This window comes from Drosophila arizonae, chromosome 3 (assembly GCF_054131065.1).
Source record: "Drosophila arizonae isolate 15081-1271.41 chromosome 3, UAZ_ARI_1.0, whole genome shotgun sequence".
In the NCBI taxonomy this organism is placed as follows: Eukaryota; Metazoa; Arthropoda; class Insecta; order Diptera; family Drosophilidae; genus Drosophila; species Drosophila arizonae.
This window is the reverse complement of record NC_142923.1, coordinates 19,533,343-19,546,113: the sequence shown is the minus strand read 5'-3', so window position 1 is coordinate 19,546,113 and position 12,771 is coordinate 19,533,343.

The window sequence follows — 12,771 nt, the reverse complement described above, 5'->3', positions numbered from 1 at the left end:
GCCTGGGCAGGCGCATGGGCTCACAAATTGAAATTCAACAGACATAGACCGGGCATAACTAGGCGACGCCGACAGTTAGACAAGCAGCGGGACTGAGTGAGCGTGCTCAGATCTCTGACAACTCGTCGAGCTTTTGGCTTTTGTGTGTGGCTCACTGCACGAAATGATGATGTTTTAATTTTTTCGGTTAACCGAAAGTTTGCTGCAAATTTGCGACGACATCTTGGCAGCATCTTTTTGTCAAATTTCGTCGCTCACTGCCACAAGAACTAATTTCGTATGCCAGGCACTCAAAAGTCGTTTGCTCGTGCGACTTCTTCGCTCATTCTCTACCTCTCTCTCTCTCTCTCTCTTCTGTCTGTCTCTCCCTTAATTTCGCTATCTCTTTTTCTCTGTGAATCAAGAAGTCGCCTTTGAAGTTCAGTTCAGTTGAGTTGGTTTACTTTTTTGTAGAGTCTCTTCAGCCGGCTCCTCTTGCGCAAATTCAATTAGTTTGCCAGCTAATTAAAATGCCGCACATCATTTACTCGCAAATGCATTTTTAAACACACTTGAAAAATGCTCTGACAATTTGCCATAATTATTATTTCCCATTTTTTCCTTTCTCTACAAAATTTATATGTATGCCCAATATATATGTATATGTATATAATATAATATATAAGCATATACATATATTCTCCTTTTTTTGTCACTAGTTTTTAATTAAAAGCTGCGCACATAATTGCCTCAGGCTAAAATTGTGCAAGGCAAGACCGCAAGGCAAATGGTGCTAAATGTTTTCTTGCTTAAGTGCAATTGTTAGGAGTGTTTGTCTCCTTTCTAGGCGCTTCAGGCTTGGGGGCTTTGTGAGCAGTGTAAATGAGGCGTGTGAAACTGCAGTCTAAAAATAAGAGAATAATTAGAATAGAAAACATATTTTATATTAGTGCATATATTCATGTTCAGTAGCAACAGGAGAGTTGATCGAGGCATACACACGTTGCATGAATTTATTTGTATATGAATGAGACGTATGAAATTAGAGACAAAAAAAAAGAAGAAGGAGAGATGAGATGGAAATGAACATATGAGCGCTCAGCTGACCCTTAAAGTGCATATATACTTCATATGCTGATCTGTTGCAGCGAGAGAATGGATGAAGGGCTCTTCAATTGCACGAATATACATATTTATATAAGTGCAAATGGGTCCGATGTGTTAAAATACATTTTGAATTAACGCTAACACAATTTTGCAGCAATTGCAGCAGTCAATTAATATAAAGTAAGATATTGATAATAATAAAAGTGATATTAAATTACTAAATGTCAATAAAAATATCGAAAACAAAAAAACACTGATCAAATTGATATTAAATATAAAAGGAATATAAATAATTTTATAAACATAAACTTATAAATTCACAAGAAAATAAAATAAAATAAACAATTAAACACATAATTAAATAAGAAATGAATTAATAAACAATATATAAATAAATAAGAATAATAAATAAATAATTAAAAAAAAAAATATTTATCTAAATAAAAATTAATACAAATAATATTGTATTATTAAAAATACAATTTTATAAATATATTCTCACTTATAATTTTACTTTAATTTTAATTGTATTTGTTTGCAATCTGTTTTAATATTCTCCATTTAAATATTAGCTCTGCTTTTTTTTGTTCTTTACAGAAATCAATCAAACATACCTTAAGCAAAAGAGGAAAAAATGCTATTTAGATTATTGGTAAGTAAAAAACCCCAAATTTTCATTTCTAGTTGTGCATTCAAGCTTCAGTTCCCTAATTAAAGATTAAAAAGTTTATGCCTTTGACGAAATGAATTCACGTCGTCTTCATTATCATTATCTAGCACAGTGAAGACTTGAGTGGCTTCTGAGCTTATGATTTCTATGCCAAATGAATACCTTTTTCCATATGAGGCAATGTGGGATGATGTGAGCAGCCAAAAACGCAATCAAAACGTATTAAGGCATCGAGTTAATCCCAAAGCCTGTTGCCATTTCATTTCGCAAACGGGTCTTAACGCAAATACACACACACACACACCCGCACACACAGAGAGAGGTACATTTGCTGAGTGGCACCCATACTTGTGTGCAGAGCTTGTATATATCGTGTCATATGTTATTTCTAGCCACGAACAATGGCAGGCAACAAAAGCGCAAGCCTCAGCTCCTCAAATTGAAGCCAGAAGTGCAGAGCAACAAAAAAAAAAAAAAAAAAGAAGCAAAACAAAACAGAGCTGAAAGAAAAAACATACTAGATATACATGCACACACACACACACATATATATATATATGTACATGTATTTGTATATGTGTGTAGTATGGCCGTGGAGAGTAGCGTTCAAATTGGGGAGCACAAAAACCCCTTTTGTCAACATAAATGAAATGCGCCCACAATTTCAAGTTTGACGACGCATTCGCATGCCATGCAGGCGCGTCGCGTCCCCCCATCTATATACCCGACTTAACAGTCGCGTCGCGTCCCCTTCCACCCCCTTTGGCAATGCGTCCAGCGTGCTGAAAGTATAAAATGAATGAAAAGTGAAACAGCAGCAGCAACAGCAGCTAGCAGGAGTCTAGAAAAATAATGTTGGCCAGAACAAATATACACACACACACACACGCACACACTCTCGCACACGCCATAGAAAAGAAATGACATTCGAGTGCAGCGCAGTGCAAAAAATGACATAAGAATGCATTAAAACCGCGCGCGTCAACGTTGACTGACTACGACGCCAGCCCCTCGCCCCTCGCCCCCCGCCCCCAGCCCTAGCACCAGCCCCTCGCTAACCCTCTTCAGCTCCACCTGCTGCTTCGCTGGCTGACTGGCAAATGCTTTTCCTACAATGGCACAGACGCGACGGCGTCATGTTGACTTCCCCACCGCCGACCCCGCCATCAGCTTGCAGCCAATCCTTGCGGCCCCCACGGGAGGTGGTTGGCGGCTGGGGCAGCGGGGGCGGCAGGCGTGGCTGCGTTGTTGGTATGTTGCACACAAAGTGACAAACAGTCATACTGATTGAATAATGGTCGTAAATCGCATTGGTGACAGTGCTGCGTGGCCAGCGGGCGGGCGGGCAAGCGAGGGAGCGGTGGGGCTGTCCCACGAGCAACACTCCTGCCCCGCTCCCCCTTCCCCCGCAGCACTCACCTAACCCCTTGTCTGCAGCGCCATTGTTGTTTACCGCCCGTGCCAGTCATCAAGTGTGACAGCAATCGCATTTAAAGTGTTTACTTTGTGAATGTGTCTCTCTCTCCCTCTCTCTCACTCTCACTCTCTATATCCCATTCTCTCTCTCTCACTGTGGGTCTCTTGCATTTGACCATTCACTTTGAATTTTAAAGTGTGCGCTGATTTTTTGGGCGGACAGCGTTTAACATTGCTTCATTGATTTACAACCGAGCTGTTGGGCGGTCGCAAATGGATTAGAACCGTAAAATAGTTGACACTTTGAAGTCTTGCAACATGTCGTGCCACAGCGCAATTGCTTTGCCAGCGTCACAATTACGCTGCACTGCAATGGGTGTGGCAGTTTTTGTTGTTTTAGATAACATCCAGAGTTGCCTTGGCTTGGGCTACAAATAAGAAACAGCTATCAATGTGAGCCAAAAAACTCTCAAGAGATCAGTATACTAAGAGGAAATGTAATCTGAATCTGAAGATGTTGAAAATAGAAGGTAGAAAATCTACGATTAAAGATATCTCCAATCCACACCAAATAAATGAATAATTATATGTGGTCAGATATGCATATTGAATGGGCTATAAAAATTACCATTATTACTTTTATTATTATTCTTAATGTATTAGGCCACATATAAATCAGAGAATTTTTAAATCCTTTTAAATATATAGTTATAAAAAACTAATTAAAATAATTTTGTAAGGAATTCAAAAAAATATATTTAATAAACTATGTAAAATATTGATTATTCTAATATAATAAATACTGAGCTACTGTCATCAAATATGTAGCTTATTATATATATTTCTAAGAACACTGCACAAAATTATTTAAATGGCTATTTTATAATAATATAATATTTATTATATTTTAATATAATAAAATAATATAATATAATATACAATTTTGTTAGACAGCTGTGTGTGTAAAATTATAAAAATAAATATTTAGCTGTTTAGCCGAAACATAAAATATTGTAATTCTTTATCTTCTTTTTTAAATCCTAATTCTAATATATAAATAAATTTGTTTTTATTATAATTACTAAATACTATGCAAAATTGAATATATGAATTTTAGAATTGTAGTGTTAAAGTAATATTTAAGATTTTTTATTATATTGCCTTATTTTGATAAATATATATATTTTTTTTTAATTTTGCAAGTTTTAGTATTAAAAGTATTTTTTATATACATAATATTATTTTCTGTCATTTTTTTTTAATATTTTATTGCTTATCTATAATTTGATTGATAAATTAATATTTATAAATAAAATAACCTGGTACCCTATGCCCAGGCATAAATATATTGTATATTGTATTTACTGACTGACTGTAAAAACAGTCGTCTAGTATTAATTATGCTATAAGTGTGACAACTAGTGCCGACTATTAGATATTCTGAGCTGATATTCAAATCATTCTACGTTTTTCTCTTCATAATCAACTACAGACACACACACATTTGCTTGTACTCACATCCAAAGGCAATCACTCTGCTTACTGCTACGGGAAATTAATTATTGAATAGTTTTGGTTGTAGATGCACTTTGCTAATGAATTTTCCGACTGCGTGTATTTGGCGAATCAAAAGTCTCTACTATGTTTAGGCTAGATTGCGTCAGCTTGTCTGGATTTAAAATGCTTGTACTTGAGGTCTAACACGCGGCCTTCTGCCTTTTACGTGCAATTTTTTTCAGTTTGAGTTCTCATTATCAAAGTGTTCGGGCTATCAAATATAAGACACACAATTGACGAAATACTATGTTCAGAGAAACCATGCGATGTGCTATAATATATCACACCATATACCATATAAAAATATATAATGAATCTTAGAAATAAGTCTAAGCTCATTTTAGCAAAAGTCTTTACGCTTATAGTTAAATATTTTTTACCTTCTTTCATAACTCATTTTTATTGATTACATTTACTGCCCTCAACACTTTATTATGCGTTTAATATTATAATTTATGAGATTTTTAAGCGCTCATTGGAATGTTTTTTTCAATTTGTAATATTCACTTCAAGCTCAACATTACTTGGGCTCCCCAAGCGTTGTTTATTAATAAATATTTCAACAGTTTTTTCTCCCCACAGCCGCAGAGAAAAGAATAACAGCATTTTCCACAACTTTTCTTTTGCTTCCGTGCAATTTATTGCAGACCTAATGCATTGGGCACTCAGGCATTAGCACCCTCGTATAATACACTCACACTCACTCACTGACAGCCCTCTTCAGAGAATCACCCTTATGAGTTTGACTATCTCTAAATTAAAATGCATTTTATGCACACACACACACACGCTCAGATATCCGCGCAGCTGACAAATGCGTTGCCCTAATTTGTTCGATTCAATAGATATGTCTTTATAAGCAGAGGTCATCCCCCAGCCCGGGCACCCTAAGTCCAATTGCAAATCAATAAAGCAGAGCCACCCTCTTGGCATTTTGGCTCCAATCGATGGCCGCAAATTTTGACATTTGGCCAACGACTTTGCACAAATATCTTAAAGCAGCGCATGGACGAAATTTGCAATTTTATTAGTTCGACCCCCGACCATCTCTCTTTCTTTGGCATGCCAACCCCCAGAATTAATACATTAGATATCTGCCAACCGAGTGCTGAGGATGACGAGGTCGAAAGTTGCACATAATTTAGCTAGAAAGTATTTCGAGACATCAAGAACGGCGCGTGCCAACGCAGCAGGCATTGTGCGGGTGTGAGGGGTGCTGGCTGTAGAATGGGATGGGGTGGGGTGGGGTTGTTGCGTGGGAGGCGTCGCTGTTGTAACTGAACCCCTTAGGCCGCATTTGTGTCTCAATGGAAACTTAAATCGTAACAACGGCAATCAATTGATTTATACAAAACTGTCAAGCAGCTTCAGCGCTGCGGGGTGGTGCGGGGTTGCTTTGCTGAGGGGCTGGGGTAGATTTAGAGGCAATCCTTAATATTTATTTGGCAAATATTTGACTGTCAGTAAGTCGGCCATAGAACAATGTTTCATGCCCCGGATATTGTCTTAGTCTAACCCTCACTGATACCCTCACCCTACCCCAACCCCGGCCAGAGGCCTCAACCCCAACCCTTGTCGGGGCTTTACGGCCTACATTTAATTGCCGTGGCAGCAGCATTCGGTTTATTAACAAATTTCTGCGCCTCTTCGCCGTTTCACTTGGAGCCTAAGCTGTTGCTCATTTTTCAAAATTTATATCAATTTGTTGTTTACACGACGCTTTATTCCGGCTTTTTTTATTTGCCCCTTTTTTTTGATACCCTGAACCCATTGAAGATGGGAAGGTATAAGGGATTTGCTAAAATGTTTGTGACTTGTTGGAAGAACTTATAAAGTTTATAAGTTCCCATTCAGGACAACGGACTGATTCGACTCAATTCTGATCAATCAGTCCGTCCGTCCAACTGTATTTTCGTCGTACATTGAATATTAATTCTATATTTTTGCATATTGCATTATATTTATTAGATTAGATATGAATGAGCTTGTTCGACTTAGAAATTAGTTCGGTCGATGTTCAAGGTATATTCTAGTCGGGCATTCCTGAATAGAGCCTTACTTTTTTTTATGCTGCATTTCCGCGTCTTTCATAATCGAATTTTTGTTTTGCCGTTGAGCTCGCACACTTTATGACTAAAAAGGTCAAAGGATTAACGTCTGTGGTTGCCAAAGAAAATAAAATATAATAATGATAATGCACAGTTTGTCCTGCATAAAAAAACTGTTGGAAATTTGATATATAGAAAATGAAGAAAAATAAATGATTATTTATTAGTTCCATAGGCAAGTGAAGCATTTGAAAAATAGCGAAAACATATTTATCATTTGTTAATAATTAATAATAATAATAATTAATAATATGCTAATAATTTTCCTCAATTATAAGTTTCATAAAAAAAAAAAAGAATTTACTAATTTTTACAAGCTATGTAAAATATTAAAAGTTCAATAAAATCAATTTGGCTGAACAATAAAATATTACATTAAAATATCGGGCTTTCAAAATAGGTCTAGACTTTTAATGTAGTAAGGCAATTGGAGTGAGAGGGGCATATTTTAGTCGACTGTCGAGAGGAGTTACCTTAAAATATTCTTGCGTTATAGTTATCATGATATGGGAGAGAATAGGCGGTAGTAGCTTCGGCAGAAAAGAGAAGAATGGGATCAATTCAGAAAGATAAAGCAAGAACAAGATAGATAATTGAAGTATTCCTTTAATCTCCTATTAATACTCCTTTGAAATGCTTCAAAAATCTTTGTATATCATCAGGAGTTCGTATTACTAAAAATGGATGCCTTCTCTGATAATATTTGTATTTTCTTTAATATTTCTATTTAAAGTGAGAAATATTAAATTCGAATTTCGCAAGTTTTTTTTTCCTCGGCATATTTTATTACCAGTTTTGCACCACTGTGCTGCCCGCCTCTTTAGCTACCTATAAATTGTTTGTTATTCAAGAAGAAGCAGCTGAACGTGAAAAAAAACGTCTTATCACTTGCTTATCATTTATCTTTATTATGACCTAAGCCCTTCAGCAAATACGGCTTCATTTACTTTTCAACACAAAAATATTTAAGGAAAAAAAGAATAAACAAGGCAAAAAAATGTTTGTTAAAAGAAAAACTTAAGAAAACCCAATGAAAGGCAACTTCCTTGTGTGCGTGGGGCGCCTTTTCTTTTGCACATTTCTCTCTCAGCCATTTTCCTCGGCCATTGTCATTGAAAACTCGAAGCAGGCAGTGCAGTGGCAAGGGGCGAGGGGCGAAGGGCGTTCGGTGAGCATAAAAAAAGCAATACCCAAACAAGTTTGTTATTTAGCTTTTGCACCTTTTACGCAACGTGGCAGCTGTATTTACAATGTGGCATTGTGGCATGGGGGCAACAATAAACACGCCCCAAAGTGCGCAATGATATGGCTTATTGAAGCGTGTCCGGGCAGCAGCAGGTGGAGTCGGGCTATCGATGGTTCCGTTCGTGAGTTGACTAAGTTGCAACTCAATCTGCGCTAATTGATTGCCATTAAGTGGTTTATTCTTTGAGGCCGTTGGATCTTTGGCCTTATCGCTATCTCTCGACCAGATCCAAGTAATGCCAAATGCCAATAGTTCGGGCCAACACAAAGGCAAACTCTCTCATCCTCTGTGTGTGTGTGTGTGTGTGTGTGCGCAAACAAACTGAAAGCAAACTCTGGGCATAAAAAACCGATTTCAACTTGTCTTCAAGTTCTTTGACAAAAGTAGAGAGAGCAAAATAAGGAATGAATAAAAAGCGAAGCCCGGAAAATGTGCCACAAATCGCTCCACCTTCCGCTTTGCAGTCCTTTTGTCTAGGTCTTTTCCTTTTGGGCTCTGGGCCTATGCAAACATATTGAACTTCCGCTCGTGTGGGCGGGGCCGCCTACAGTTGGCTCCAGTCGCCCGCCTTCATTGTCTGCGCTGTTTATCCTGGGCAGGCGAAATATTTATTATGCCATCAAATGGCAAAAGCCAAGGCGCTTCACTCAATGAGCTTTGCTCCCATCCGTTTGACCACAGCAGCAGCAGGAGCAGGAGCAGCAGGAGCATCAGCAGCAGCACATAAACTTCCTGCTGCATCCTTTACGCATACATTTATAGACGTATAAACGCTGGATTGGCAGCTGGAAATAGGAGTATTATGGCTTTTTGATTAGACTGGTTACGGCTGTGGCAGATAAGTGAATGTTTAGACTAGAATAGATTCTACACAAGTTGAAGAGTAAATTTAAAGCCCATTTTCCATTTTTATTTATAATATATGATATTTAATATATATATATATATTATAAGTAACTAGTACCTTCATTTGAAAATATAATTTAAAAGTTGTATAGGCAAAACAAATCTACTGAAAAAAGACTACTTAATAATTATTAATTCATAAAGTATAGTTTCTACAAATAATAATTTATAGAAAAAAAAAAATATATATATATATACATATAATTACTGTACTAATCTATTTTATTTTATTTTATAAAAATCTGTTTTTTTTTCTTTAATTTCTTTTTAGTATATTAAATTATTACGTATTTATTATAATTAATTAACTTAATTGTTTTATTAAACATATTTAATATTATTATTTTATTATTATTACTGTTTTTATTTTTATATTACATTATATTTTAAGTTTTACAATGTATGCATAAAAATTCATGGAATTTTTTTTTTTTTTTTTTTTAATTTTATTATTATATACACTTTGTATACATATGTATATTTTTTAGTATTTTATATTCAATTTCAATTAAATTAATTTTGTTTCTATAATAATGTTATTCTATTAAAAAAGTATTCAGTCTTCACATTTTTCAACTGCGTATATTTTCTCTTTCCGTGCGCTTTAAGTAAATAAAATTTCGAGTGGACTTCCCCGGCTCCATATACATATACTAGTTGGCATTTTGAAACAGTTGGCTTCAGTTGGGGTAGCTGGGCTCCCTTAGCTGCGCGTGTGTGCCAAACATATTTAAGGTTGGCAAATATTTAAAATATTTCTCAATTTTGTAAGACATTATTTTCCTCTGTCCTTCCACAGATTTTTTATTTTCTATTTTTTTTTTCTTTTTTTATTTCATGTTTTTTTTTTTTTTTTTCTTTTTCTTTGCTTTTATTTTATGCCCTTCTCTTTTTGTTGCGGCAGCTACTGTTATTACGTGGACCTTTGTGGCTGTCCATTGTGCAGTGGCTGGCCATTAGACGTAATTCAATATTCCATTGAAGCTGCAAGCAGAACTAAGGATGGGGGATGGGGGAGTGGTCGAGTGTAGTTGGCTGGGGAGGTCAAAGTCGGCCGCACAATGCCAACTGCCCAGTTGCCGGGAAATGTGGACAAAGGACAACGCGCAGTGGAAGTTGGACAGGGCGTGGGTGGGTGGGGGCGGTTCACTTGCCCGTCAACCAATTAGGGCTACTATAACGAAGACTAACTGAGTCGAAAGGCATGCGAGTTCTATGTCGCTCCCTCTCTCTCTCTCTCTCTCTCTCTCTCACATACTAGCTTTCTCTTTTACTCTTTTTTAATATATATGTATGCCTTGCTTTCATTTTTGAGCAGCGCGTAATGTAATTTGAACTGATTTAGAAAAAATGGGGAATAACTAAGACTGTTGACAAGCTAATAAATTCCCTATATTTTATGATAATGAATTGAATAAAATGTATATAAACTTGATCTAAGCTAATTTAAGTTTTTGGTAAAATCTCCTACAAAAACTTCTCGGAAAAAAAAATTAAAAAATATTTTAATAAAATTATATTGTATAAAAATAAAAATATTCGTTATAATTTTAAAACATATATTAATATTTATTTACAAGCCTCTCTTATATGTTTCTCACTCTCAATAAAAATATCCACAAACTTGTTAAGTACGCAGCCAAATCCATATACCCCCTGCAACTCGACCACTCAAAGGAAGGCTACAGGGCATCTGTAAAAAAAAGTAATAATAACGAAAATTGGGCATGGTTTATTAGGGCATTTTTGCTGTGACATCACGATATGGCATATTAACTTTTGTGAAGAAATTCCTGTAGGTTATTTTCATCAGCATTAAATAGACTCTGTCGAGGGTTAATCAATCAATATGGCCAGTGTTTGCCTTGCTCTGGGCATTTCGATTTAGGCCAAAAATTGAAATTTGATAATGTTCGAGGACAATAGGAAATAGGAGCTAAAACCTCCAAGCGGAAATACTTGGTAGTCATAAATAGATTTTGCAATGTATATAAATAAAATTAGTACAGAAGGTGATTTGATATGCTTATGTAAAAGGTTGTTTAAGGCTCAACTAAGTTTGCACTTTGAGAAAAAGGCCTACAGAGATCATTAGAAATGTTTTTTGAATTTCGAATGTATTGTTTCATATTTAATTTTAATTTACTACGGGAATATACTATAATGTTTTCCACGCCTCTAGTATGTATATTAAAAATATCGGAACAATAGATTCTATTGCGAGGAATTCATATTCAAGCTAAACTGACTGAGCGAAACTTTAAATATAAACCCAGTTTATACACACATACACTTAGTATATATATTTATTATATACACATACATATATGTATATATAAATATATGTACATCTGCGTGGTTTTTCATTACGTGAACTAAAATATATTTTCGCACCAAAAATCAACCTCAACACGCTAACCAATAATTCCATTATAAAACACACAAGCAACAACAGCATTTATATATTTTGATATAAAGTAAATATTTTAAATAGTAATCCAAAATGCTCTCTGACAACCGCAGAGTTCATTAACATTTTGGTTTTGTTTAGGCGCAATTGCGTAAATTAAGCCAACACAAAATTTTATAAAATAAACTAAAGTTGAGGTATGCATGTGTGTGTGTGTGCGTGTGTGTGCGTGTGTGTGTGTGTGTGAAAGTAAATACAAATGAATTCGATTTGTGAAACAATAATGTTGAATGTGATCGCTTCCGCGACGTCGCATCGGCTTCCGTTGGCAAACAAAAATAAAATCACGTATTCGCTGATGATGGCAAACGTGACAAATAATGCAACAATTTGCATGCACTCATTTTCACAGTTTTGTGCCGAAAGAGTTCACTCAGCCTCCGCTCCTATCACATCCTCAACATACTCTCACACACGTGAGTTTTATGTTTATATTATGGAGCTGCGCATCCAGGGAGAAAGACAGTTTGCAAAGTTCGAATGAGTCGTTTCAATGACTAAAGTGGCAATTGCCAGAGTATATTTATTTTAGCGACGAGAGTTTGCCAAATTATTGTCATTAGTTACTGAATCAGTTGCCACGCCTATTTCTCCTTCTGTTCCTCCTCCTCCCACACACACACACAGACACACATGAGGTGATGTCCTTGTTAGCGTTGAATAGCCTTGGGGCAGCTACTACTACTACTACACACACTCACACACATGCACCCATTCACCCACATACGAGTACATACCTACATTTGTATGTTGCTCTTAAAGTTTGCTCTACTAGGTAATTAGCCAATTTGGCGATGCTGTCAGGGGAGCATTCCTTTGCTCTCTATCTGTGTGTAGCTTTAACGGCAAATGTGTGTAGCAAAAAAGTTTTTCCTAATGTCAAACATAAACAAAGAATGTTGATTTTCGGTTTGGTATTTACTTTAATAGACTTGGGCAGTTGGTTAAATTATGTATTATATATGTAAGTATGTATACCGATGTATGCATGAAAGTCTGTATCTCAGACTACTCGCTCTGTTCATTCTGATGCTATTTACACATACATACACAGTCATATGTATGTAGCCTAAGGGATCAATACATATTCACGCACAAGTTGCACTCTCTTAAAGCTGTGCTAAACTAAATACTCACAATACTCGAATTCAATTTTCGCACAGCAAAGACTAAAATCATATGATCAGAGTAGGACATATATAAATCCAAAAGAATATATGTATGTGTAAATCCAAACGATAATCAAAAAGAAGTACGATATTGTAAGCAACTAACTGTTAATCAATTTTCACATCTTCTCTGCTTGGTCGCA